At 43.8% G+C, this 12,903-nt stretch overlaps 1 long non-coding RNA gene across 1 annotated transcript in view; it reads right to left on the bottom strand.

Moving 5' to 3' along the window:
- Positions 1 to 2,862: 2,862 nt before the first annotated feature.
- LOC115515446 overlaps positions 2,863 to 12,903 on the bottom strand; it is a 31,209-nt gene continuing 21,168 nt past the window's right edge. Inside the window, exon 3 of the long non-coding RNA XR_003969277.1 lies at positions 2,863 to 2,895. This is a non-coding gene — a long non-coding RNA (uncharacterized LOC115515446). The remainder of the gene's footprint in view (positions 2,896 to 12,903) is intronic.

Below are 12,903 nucleotides of genomic sequence, written 5' to 3'. Positions count from 1 at the left end.
ACCCTGCCAAGGGATGGGACATGAAGAGGGCACAGGGGCCAATGTTCTTCTCACTCGGATTGGTGTCCAGGGTCATCTAATTCCAAACCTGGGCATCTACTGAACATGAAATGATGAAATTCTGCTGAATTCACAAAGCCCTCTTAAAAAAGGGGGGGAGGGCATAAAAAATTCTGTATCTATCTCATTTTGAGGTATTCCTTTAAAGATTTCCTTTCAATGATGTGACAATGAATGGTTATGTTGTACTATGAAATCAGGACAGCAGTTATGTAAAGGAGACAAAAATTGCTTCATTAAAATGCATGGAGGGAGAAGCGATGGATTATAGTATAGATCATGCTACAGATGAGCAGATTACTGAGCACCAGGCACACAAGGGAGACAGATTAATGAAAAATAAATAAAGGGGCTTCAGAAAAGCAGCATGAAGCTGAACACTGGTCTGCTGCTTATCACAGACTATAAGCCCAAATGTGTGTGGCAAAACATTTCTTTTCATTTGGAATGTTGATTTGAAAGTTTATGTTATTTGCTTCTTTCCCTATTCCTCCAGTTTATTTATTTATCTTTTGGATAATTAAAGATAATTTTAAAAACTAGGAAGCATCAACATGGTAGAATATCGAAGGCAGGGTGCTTACCCTGGAAAAATGTCAAGGGTATGGCGCAGTTTTCTTAATAGTGCAGATATGAAAATTACAAATTACATAGTGCAGATACTGAAAATTACAAATAAAATAAATGATACCTCTCCTCATGGCTTTACTGTGTTTTTTGCCTGAAAACTTCCTGGATGTTGCTTTGAAGGGAAAAATCACTTAAAGCATCAGGAGAGGAATGGAATTTGGAGTCAGATGACCCAGGGTTGTAAAAGCAACTCCAACATTTATATTGTGTGGATTTGGACAAATCACCAGTCTCTTCAAACTTCAATTTTTGGCAAGAAAAAATGAAACCTGCTTTAATTAACTCAGAGTTTTCAGTGCATCTGAGATGATATATTATTTAAAAAAAAAACAATTTGTAAAAAGCTGTACCAACATAAATTATCAACTACATATACAAACTCCACTGAGGTTTCAGCTGGATTTGGGTTACACATCATCACTCTGAGAGATGAAGAAGAAAGCACCCAGCAATCACCTGAAAATCACACCTATCATTTATAATGTCGATACTGACAGTGAAAGACAGGTAGTGATGACTTTTAAGAATGGCATTCATTTCCAATATTTACTTAATCATTTTGAAATTAGGCTAATGATTGCTACAATGTGTGAGGTTAAACAAATCACCTCTTTTGAATTTAATAAGCTATGTTAAGTATTTACGATAATTATACATACTTCTAAGCATAGATATGCTCAATTAGAAGCTTAAAAGTTTTCAGGCAAGGAAAAATAGTTGAACTCTGTGTAAGAACTCGGAGGAAATGGTGACATATCTATTAAAGATCCAAGTGGAGATGTGGGGCAGTCAGCTGCTTACACAAGGCAGAAGTTGAGGAAGACAATGGGATTGGAGACATACATTATGGAGTCATCAGTCAGTAGATGGTTTCTGAGTCATGAAAGTGAGAGTAAGTATAGCTAGAGAAGGGGTCTAAGGCCTGAGCTGCGGGACTCACTGATGTTTCAGGGCTGCGGAGAAGATGATGATCCAGCAACAGAGACTGAGGAAATCAGCCAGTGAGGTAGGAGGAGACAAGTGTTCTGAAAGCCAAATGGGAGAAATAGTTCAAGGAGGAGGTAATGTCAATTGTGCCAAATACTGCTGACCAGTCAGAGAAGATACAGAGTAAAAGGCGGCCAATGCATCCAGCCACTTGGAGGTGGTGGTGACCTTGACAAGGGCACCTTCAGGAGACTGGGGAGCAAATAAAAGTGGGAATAGGGACATGTTGACCTTTATGTGATCTTCCTCTTGACACTCTGATTTCCTTGTTAACCTGAGCCCTTGCGTTTTAGTAAGTGGGGAGGACACAAGAGAGGTGGGGAGAGCCTGAAATTAGTTTTAGCCCTAGTATGGCCAACAAACCCAATCTCAGTTTACAAAGTATCTGTAAGACAATAAAATCAGTTATAACTGAATCAATTCCCCCAACAGAAGGGACCTCGATAGACCCCCCACAATTACAATCTCCACATTTTCTGCACCAAATGTCCAACAGAGCTTTTCTCTGAGTTCTGAACTTTGTCACAAAACTTTGGTCTTACATTTAAACATGTATTGAAAATAGCAAAATTACTTAAAACCATAGATGTTCTGTAATGCCCGAGGTCGCGAAACCCCCCACAAGAGACCACCAGAGTCGTAAGTCAAAGCCAAGCGGCAAGGGTCGTTTATTGCAGGTTCGAAACTGGACCTCCGCGCACTCGTTGCTGGTGACGCTAAGAGGCCCCGATCAGGGTTGGTACAGCGTTTTTATAGACAGAGACAAATAGCATAGGGGAGGTTTCAGATTATGAGGGGCCTGATTAGTTGATTTTAAAGTAAGGACATTTGTTGTTCTCTGATTGGGCGTCCTTTGTCCTTTGGCGGGAAGGCTTTGTCCGTTACTTGTGGCGGGAGAAAAAGGGGGAAGGGGGAAGGAGGAAGGGGGAAGGGGAGGAATGTGTTAAGCAAGCAAGATTACAGAAGCGAGAAAATGCTGGTTAGTAAGTATTTTTATAATCTTAGGGTATAGCAAACTAAGTCTAGAAAAATTTAATGGTGCTCACATTGAACAATAGGCAAGACATACAAAATTTTAAATTCATTCTCTACAGTTCCAGGGGTGCCTGGGTGGCTCAGTCAGTTGATCATCCAACTCTTAGCTCAGCTCAGGTTTTGATCTAAAGGTTCAAGCCTTGAGTTCAAGCCCCACCATGGGCTCCACGCTGGGAGTGGGACCTACTTAAAAAAAAAAAAAAAAATAGATGTTCTGGAAAATCTGAAGCATATAATAACTGTACATAGAGCTCATTCTCTTGCCTCTAGGCAGATATACATCTGAACCTTTGTGAATATTTAATAGCTAATACTGGTTTTTAACCCAACAGCATTTAACCTAACAGCTACTGCGTGTAAAGTAGTATGTTAAGCAAAGACCCTTATCAGGACCACCTTCAGTCACCGTCACCAATCCCATTGTACCATCAGAAAGCTCCAACTCAGATTCCCCGGAGAGATCTCAGTGTGGAACATTTTAATGAGTTGGGGCTTTTTGTTGAGCCTAAGAATAAACCATTAAACGTTCACTTTATTTTATTCCCACAAAATGTGTCCCAATGAAATCCTGCCTCCATCCTCAAATCTCACCCCACCCTTCACACTATCCTTTGCATTAAAATGACTGCTTGGGTTTGCCCATATTCTCTTTCATTGTGTTCCCCAATGTAATGGGTGATGTGGGAACATAAGGCAAGCTGACAGGCTGCAAACACCTCCCCCCACCCCCACCAGGTGGGATATGTGTGATATTCCTCAGGGACTCCTGGCTGCCCAAGAACAAAGGAAAGAAAAGAAAACAAATGGTTAACTGATAGAGATCACAGTCATGTAGGACCTGAATCTCCATCAGTTTACAAATGTCTTAGTAAATTACAAGAAATAGGCAATCTTCTCAGTAGTCTAATCTCCAGAAACCTATAGACTCAGTTTCCTGGAGCCCTAATCTCACCCTCCCCTCCATAGTGATGTGGGAACGAAGGCAAGAAGGAAATGGCAGGTAAAATAAAATTTCCTTATAACCTGCAGCCCATTGACAAATACTTGTGGCAAATACAGACTACTTCTCCAGGAACCCCCTACTGGCCTAAAGTTAATACCTTACTAGAGGAAAAACAACCTAAGCTTGACAATAGCAAGGCCTCTGGGATCTTATTAGTTTTCTTTAGCATATGAAAGTCCTTCTGGAGGCCTCCCTTTTGACTTTACCTCCAACTCCCAGGTATATAATCAGTCAGTCTTCATAATCCCAGTGCCACTCTTTCTGCCCATGGGTCTTGTCCCCGTGCATTAATAAAATCACCTTTTTGCACCAAAGAATTCTTTCTTGGCCATCAGCTCAGAACGCTCATCACTCCAAAGTTCCGTTAAAATGATTACCATTCCTGTAATTTGTCTCCATTAGTCCTTTTCTCAAGCCCAACAGCCATTTTTCCCTCTCCTGTCAAACCCAGTGGCTACCGAATTCTAGGCAAAGTTCAGCTCAATTTCTCAATGATTTGATTATTCTACAGTTCTTACAAATTCAGTTTCTCCTAAAAAAAATACTAAGATGTTACTTTTTTAAGTTATTATTATTTCTCTTAAAATAGAAAATGTTGCCTTTCAAGATGTCCTTCTCAGCAAACATATTATTTATTCCACTTACAGTAAGAATTTTTATGCTCATTTTCCTCTTCAGTGAACTACTTTCTAGAATTTCCTTTCCCCTTCCCTATAATTAGTGCCACATACCACTGATAAAGGACCCACATCATCAGAAAGAAGACAGCCATAGGAACATATTGAGCATTCCCAGAGGAAAATATTCCAAACACATGAGTTTCCAATATTCAAATAAGTGGTTGCTTTCCGCACAAGAAAGTAGAAACAAATAGACTGGAAAGCTTGCTTCCTTTATAGACATTCATCTATTCAATGGTTATTTAAGAAGCAACCATTATATGCAAGATATGGAGACCCTGTTGAATACAGAGATGACTAGTTACAAAGCCTGCCCTGGAGGAACTCACAGTCTAGAGAGGAGGAAGTAGGACAACTCTTGTTACCATGTACTGGAGTACAGATCAGAGACAAAAAGCCTAAAGGAGGGCAGTGAGGAAGTGGCACCTGAACAGCTCTTGAAGATTAGGTAGCCCTTAGAGTGGTGTTTAGGGAGCTGAATGAGGGGAGCAAGCTTCCAGAAAAAAACTTGTGTGAGACAGCAGAGCAGCTAGGAGGGCATGAGTCAGGGCAGGGAACTAGGGATCCATTGCTCAGAAGTGTGCATGAAGGTGAGTAAGACAAGATAAAGTTGGAAAGACAGGTTGGAGCCAGGCCTTGCCATGCTTAGGACGCCAGTTGGAAGAATACGGGCTCCATCCTACAGGCAAGGAGAATCCCCCAGGGATTTTTGGAGCAGAAGAAAAGGAAGATGAGAGCATTAATGTATAGGATAGATTGGAATGAGGAAAAGGAAGGCCAATTACAGGGTTTGTCACCATAGGTGGTGCCTTGATGAAGTCGTAGGACAGCAGGGCTATAGAATTACAGAGGAGGGGGAGGATTTGAAGATACTTCATAGAACTGATAGAATCTGGCACTAATAGAATGTGGAAGGTGTGGGGTAGGAAGACGTCAGAGTTCACCTCGACCATGGTGGGAACTGCTGAAATGAGGATTATAGAAGAAGGGCACATGTATGAGGGAAAATGTGTGTATAGAAGATGCCTGATGGCTGTGCTGGAAAAATAAAAGTCTTTTAAGAAAGAATTCAGAGATGGAGGTAGGAACAAATGTGGAAATCATCTGCACAGATGTGACAACCAAAGTCACGACTTTGGATGAGATTTTTAATTGGGAAACAGTCACAATTACTGTCTATACATCACAAAGTCAAATGGTGTTTTGCTAATTACCCACTTAGGTTGATGAATGTAGACAGCCAATATCAGATCATTACAGCCTAGCTATTCTGCAGACCGAATGGCCCACTTCTGCGATCCACATCAATCAAATTAAACAAATCATTGTCAAATCTGCCCTTGGCTTTCTGCTGTGTCAATACAGCCAGTGGGCACATGTTCAAATTGAAATTGAAAACCTGATTCAAGACCCTGAAGTCCCAGCGCCAGATCTCCAGATCTCCATCACGTCAACTGTCACTCGACCATAATGCCTTACGGCAAGGCCCCCCTGTGCAGGGCGCGGGGAACTTCATGAACAGTGAACCCTTTACATGAGACTTCGGCATGACAGATAGGTTTGCCTCCATTTCAGAGAGGCAGAAACGGGATGCCCAGAGAGGTTGTAAATAACCTAGGGTCATGTGGCTAATAACAAGGGGAGGTAAAACTAAACAAGGCCTCAGACTCCAAGCAGATGGCAGGGAGGATTTTGTCGGGTGTTTGTTTTGCTAAACTGTCTGCCTGACCTTTTTAAGAAAATTAGTATTATGTTCTAATTTGCACGGCTGAATGGAGCAGGAGTTTATCTGTGCCCATTGTCCACTTTTCTCCCTCGTAGCTGCTTCTTCTGCCTTCTTTGTATTACCTCACTGAAACTGATTGGGTGAGTAAACGGTACATTCACACACACATACACACACCACCTTCCTCATTAATCTCCACCTAGTAGGCCAATTTAGGAGAGCTACATCTCAGGGGACACTTATGGTCCAAAGCGTAGGCTCTATTTCTGAGTGTACTTCTCCGGGTTCTCCGGCAACCACACTGCACAAGCTAAATCTGTAATTTGATGTAACTTTCACCGATTTCAGAACACAGCTTCTAAGCCAAGCATCACAACGAATTCCAAATTTCAAAATGAAGGCCACTACTTTGTATAAGAAAAGCTCAGCGCAAATGAAAATCAAGGTGTATTTTCCAAGTAGGAGGAAGAGAAGAGCAAGAGAGAAGTAAAAACCACTTTCTGCCTTGCTCTATGCTTACAAAGCTTTACAGTATTTCTCTATACTCTGCTGGATACTAACATGGAAGGTTCATGATACCATACTTAGAAAAACATTTTAAAACCCAATCAGATACAAACATCCTAATGTACCTTAACTTCAGTGTGTGCTGCCCTTCTACTAAGAGTCAAAAAGGAGAACCATTAGCCATTTCTTTTAGTTTGTTTGGTTTTGGTTTTGGTTTTGGTTTATTTTTTATTTTATATTTGAGAGAGAGACAGACAGACAGACGGAGTGCGAGCAGAGGAGGGGCAGAGAGACGGAGATGAAATCCAAAGCAGGCTCCTGGCTCTGAGCTGTCAGCACAGAGCTTGATGCGAGGATTAAACTCACAAGCAGTGAGATCATGACTTAAGCCGAAGTTGGTCGCTTAACCAACTGAGCCACCAGGCGCCCCTCTTTTTTAAGTTCATTGATTTATTTTGAGAGAGAGAGAGTGCGCAGGGGAGGGGCAGAGAGAGAATCCCAAGGAGGCTCCACACTGTCAACATGAAGTCAGATGTAGGCTCAAACTCCTGAACCGTGAGATCATGACCTGATTCGAAATCAAGAGTCGGACACTTAACTGACAGAGCCACCCAGGCTCCCCAGCCATTTCTTAATTGTAAGAAGGAGGCTTAGTGAGACAGGTACTTAGCCACAAATGCTTCCGGGAAATGGACTGAGGAAAAAGCCTTCCTCCCTTTAACCATCTGTATCCCCTTATTGTCACTGGGATTGAAGAATCTCCCGAGGGAAAAAGACAAAACTTGAACCATCATACTATTGGAATCCAGATATAAACCACCATGTCTGATGGCCCAACTGAACGTCCGATTACAAAGAGAAACCAAGGTGCATCAGAGGGAACATATCAGCTACAGCACATAGTCGACATGCTACAATCCAAATTGTTTTCTATTTCCATGCAGAAACTTCAGAGTTGGTGACAAGATTGGGTGAGACATCTCTTAGACTCTTCATTTATATAAAGGGCATAAAAACAGCTGGGTTCAGCAGACTTGGGGAAAGAGGTTTCCTTTGAAGAGCACAGGGTGATGCAGCCTTTGTGTTCTGCCATTTTAGAAGGGTGGGGGATACGTGTTGCTCATCTGCAGCCTGCTGACAGGATTTTAACAGGACTACAGTTGGAGAACACATGAGCGGCTATCTGTCTCTCACTTCAAACGTAAAACAAGCTGACAAAGAAGTCAAAAAATAAGTGGCTGCACGAGGCAGCCTACACTCTCAGAGTGTGTCAAGGGGAAAAGGGGCAAACGTTTCCCACGGGCAGAAGTGGGTTGTATCAAGAGTGAATTTGACAGGACAGCTTTGGTCCTGTCCCAAAAGAGGTCCCAAAGGGGGACACAGGCCCTAGTGGAGAGAAGCTAAAGATATTGCCAGATATCTGGAGGATACAGAAGGAGTGAGCAATTGGCCATAGTGGAAATGCCTTTACTTGGGTCAATGGAGCTCCAGATGAAAGGCCTCCAGGGACGGGACTCTCCAAAGAATCAAAGCTGTCAGGCCCACAGACCACAAACCCATGAGAGAGTTTGAGTCACGTGAGACCTTTTCTGCTCCCCACCTCTCCTTCACCTCTCCTTCTTCTGTTACTATTTTCTGGCCCTAGAAGGGCAGAAACACATTCTAGCTCCTGTTCTCCACCTCTGCCCAGTCTCTGCTCCCCTCCTCCCCACCAACCAGTAGTGTGACTGGAGGAGGGAGAAGATTGGACCTCAAGTCAAGGTTGGAGTGTTGATATTTTATAGGCTGGACTTTCTGAATATAGATTATGTTTGACAACCTAAAAATTTTATGCACTGTTTGGGGGGTGGGGGGGGGGGGAATAAATTGGCTCTATGATTACCCCCTACGAGTTTTGCTTGTTCACCACATCAATTACACACATTTTCCTCCCACTTAGCCATTTGTATCCAGTGACTTATTCGGGATCTGCGGGGCTTCTGGAGAGGGCTAAAACCTAGAAACCAGTGGGATTCAGACACACACAGCCAAGTTTGATGGGCTGAGGTGGATAAAAGATGGCAAGAGGGGGTACTTAGGTTGCTATCCAGATATCACTTGAGGTCACCTTGTTCCTGAGAATTACATAAAATTGGCTGACACTCTGCCCATCTCGTGGTTAATGGAAACCCAGTCTCTTCCGAAATATCTCCGTGAGTCTCCAAAGGCTCCCCTTCTGATTTCTCCCTTACCCAGTGAAGTTCTCAGTCTCTCCAGGCTGCTCTATTCGCTCTGCCTTCTAGTTCTCCGGATCTGGAGCAAACTCTTTCTCTTGATTTCCCAGAAACACCACGGGACACAGGCTTAACCTCAGGCCATTACCTAGCAGCACCGAGCAAGCAGTAAAACAAAACACAAACACAGAACAACCTTAATCTTGTCTTTGAACATCATCTGGCCACTGGTGATGGTCTAACAGGTTGTGGTCTCGCAGTGCACTCTGGGTTAATGCCTGATTTCTCCTGGTTCCTTCTTCTCCTTTCTCAGCTCTCCCACCCCCTCCCCCCACAAAACCCGTATTTATTTTTTATGCTGATTGGCTTAGCTATCTCTTTGTTTCAATGCCTCCTCTCAAATCATGCCCTGGGGGCCTCATCTTTGCTAAATAAAAGGCTATTTACTCCAGAGAGAAATGATGGTACTTCCTTACAGGCTGAAGCTGCCACAGTCACTTGTGGTTTTATACAGTAATTGCTTTATCTGTGCTGTAAGACCCAGCAACAGGGCTGGAATTTGGAGGGGTGAAGTGATTATGGTTATACACGATGGCAGATTCCAGAACTTATTGCCACCTGAGATTTGTCCTGAGGAGAAAAGCGTTCTGGGTGTTAATTGAAAATATATTAAGGGGCGCTTGGGTGACTCAGTCGGTTAAGCATCTGACTTTGCTTAGGTCATGATCTCGTGATTCATTAGTTCAAGCCCCACCCCCCCACACCCCGCCCCTTCGGGCTCTGTGCTGACAGCCCAGAGCCTGGAGCCTGCTTAGGATTTTGTGTCTCCGTCTCTCTCTGTCCCTGCCCCGCTCACACTCTGTCTCTCTCAAAAATAAACATTTAAAAAAATAATTTTTAAGAAAATATATTAAAATGCTGGTGAAATCATTATAGATCCTTTGTCACTTTTTCTTGTTCCCCACCCACGCATCTCACTCCACCTCCTCCGCCCTCTACACACACACACACACACACACACACACACAGACAGGAAAGAGTTCTCTTCTTTTGGTGCCCATCAGCTGTGGCAGCCATCAGGTTCCCTGACCTTGAGGCGCAGTAACAATACTCCTGATTTATCCAACTCAGGGCAGTGGGTTTCAGCTTTACCAGTACCTATGCATATTATATCCTTGAGCCTAGCCACTGCAGAGTCCGGGCACTGCCCTCTGCAGCTGTAAGCACTCCATCAGCAATCACGGCATCGCACGGCCAATCCCAGCAGAGCGCAAAAAAATACAAAAGAAAGATCCTCTTGCACTCACAGAAACCACAACGAGGAGGATGTCAGGCCTTGCGGGAAGCAGTTCTGCACCATTTTGAAAATGACATTCCTTGGGGGGCTCTCTCCATCTTCACTAGCAGCAGCCGTGCCAACAAGAACAGAGTGGCAGGGCTGGGATCAGCAACTCTGGAAAGGATGGGACATAAAGCTCCAAGTCGAGGCTCCGCAAAAAGTGCTGAGGAAGAATTGTGGACGGACGTGATCACCCCGTGGAGGCGGGGCAGGGGGTGAGGGGCACAGTCTATAAAGGTTGGGCTTCCTTGAGTCAATAAGAAGCCAGTCAAATGGGGGTCTGCTCACTGCTATTGACATTTGGGGCTTAATCTGATGTGACTGCATTTGCGATCGGTGTCTGCTAAGCCCTGAGACACCGGATTACATGCCATAAACGGCTTTTGTCTATGAGTCTATGAAATTCACAGAGATACCAGGCTGTGCTATGGTAGAATTATTCTGTGACTGTGACTCATTCTCCTGGCCATGTTTCCCAGAAAGCCACTAGAGAGATTTCCACACAAAATATTAGAATAGGAAATAATACCCAAACACCACCTACGAACATTATGTCAAGTGCTTTACCTACCTTATCTCTGTCTCTCTCTTTCTCTCAAAAATAAACATTAAAAAAACAAAATTAGGGGCGCCTTGGTGGCTCAGCTGGTTGAGAGTCCGACTTCAGCCAGGGTCATGATCTCACAGTTTGTGAGTTCGAGCCCCGTATCTGGCTCTGTGCTGACAGCTTGGAGCCTGGAGCCTGCTTCAGATTCTGTCTCGTTCTCTCGCTGTTCCTTCTCTGCTCATGATCTCTCTCTCTCTCTCTCTCTCTCTCTCTCTCTCTCTCAAGAATAAATAAACATTTAAAAATTAAAAAAAAAATTTAAATTCCTACCATGGCCTGGAGAGGTGTTATTATCCTTCATTTTAGAGATTCAAAAAGAGCCTCAGCGATTTTAAATAACTGAAGGTCAGACAAGTGATGAACTTTGAAACTCCTTAGTCAAACACACGGAAATAAACACAAAACTAGGGCAAGCGGAAGATTCTGGAACATACTTCTTTATGTTTAGTCCAGGCTCCCTCGAAGCAAAGTAGGAGACAAGGACTCATGTGCAAAGGTTCTGGCAAGAAAGGTCTCTAAGAGAACACTGATAGGGGGTGAGGGAAGCCGGACTGGCTAGCAGCAAGTCAGGCAAAGGTGCGATCTCAGGTAAAGACCCAGAGACAGCTGACTTCACTTGATGCCACCAGGGAGCTCCAGGGTGTAAGCTACACCTCACAGTCGTCCAGGCCGACCAGAGGCACTCCCATACCTGTTGGTCAGGGCCATTCCCTGAGGAGAAAAAAAAAAAAAAAGAAAGCCACAGGCCTGGCCACTGAAAGCAAATCACACCAAACCCACCAGCATGCACAAACAGTAAAAAGGAATCTGAGGAATCTGGCCAGAGCCCAGACATTGTCTGGTAATGCATTCAGCAGCACAGCTGGCTCTCAACCACCCGCACATCCTTGAAAGTCATCCCCGGTGAGAGAGAGTGTTTCCATCATTTGGGCTTCAGACAGACGGTGAGTACCCATAAGGAGTAAAAAGACTTAGGTCAGCCTTTTTGTTTATTGAAACTGGTCCGTGATTTGGAAGCCCAGCATTTTCAGGTTCCATAAGGGAAATGAGTGTGTGGTCAAGGAGGCGGGTTGATATGGCCAAAGGATCTGTGGCCTTGCCCAAAGATGAGGTATGCTTCTCTACACATGTCCCACTGCCCGGCTTGGTGACCCTGGGCAAATCACTTCACTATGTGAGTCTCACTTCCCCCAGAGGGAAAGGGAAAGAAAATATGCACCCCAGAATTTGCCGGAATAACCAAATGAGATGATAACCTATAAAAGTGTTTTGTAAATGGTCATGACATTAATATTAGTTATTAGTAGCAGTGGGTTGTAGTTGGGTTAAACAGAAACATATTTCCATTCAAATGGGCTGCACATAGGTAGATATGACCATGATTAGGTATAAATTCCAGAGTAATGGAGTTTTATCTCATTCCCAAAGCAGCCTGGCTCTGCTTACTCCCTAATGTCTCTATCTAAGCCATCAACCAGCTGGAGATTAGATGGATTTGGAAAGAGAGCTGCCTTGAGCTTCAGGAAGTCCCCCAGCTCCAACCACACAAACCAGTCAGTCTCTCAGGTTTGGACCTCACTGCCTGCTCATCCCCAGAGGGGTGCACACCTCTCATACCTTCACACATACCATGGCTCTGGCTCTCCCTGCTTTCATGTTTCAAGGCAACTTGAACTCTAGAGCACTCCCAAAGAGAATATGACATGATCAACACACTGACAGGAAGGTGCAAGGGACATAATGGAATCAACATTCCCCCATTGGGCACAGCCTTCACCCAAAGGAACAGCTCTCAAATGTCGATAAAGAGCTGCTTTCAGGGTGTGTGATAGATATTTCAGCACCCAGGGCAAGAGTCTGAAAATCACACCAGACACATGATTTGGTCACATAAAGCTAATGTTGTTTATAAGAAGAATGTTTCCCCTGAGAATGATTTCCAAGTGCAGGGCACAAGGGACCTCAATTATTATAGAACGTTTCCTTCTCAACTCTCTTTATGGGCAACTGAATAAGAATAGACTTTGGGATGAGAACAACGTAACTGTTACAACTGACTTTAGCATTTACCAGCCATGTGACTTTCAGCATTATCTGAACCTCAGCTTTCCCATCT

This window comes from Lynx canadensis, chromosome A1 (genome assembly GCF_007474595.2).
Source record: "Lynx canadensis isolate LIC74 chromosome A1, mLynCan4.pri.v2, whole genome shotgun sequence".
Classification (NCBI taxonomy): Eukaryota; Metazoa; Chordata; class Mammalia; order Carnivora; family Felidae; genus Lynx; species Lynx canadensis.
The sequence above is the reverse complement of the archived record's forward strand: the minus strand, read 5'-3'. Positions and strand labels throughout refer to the sequence as shown.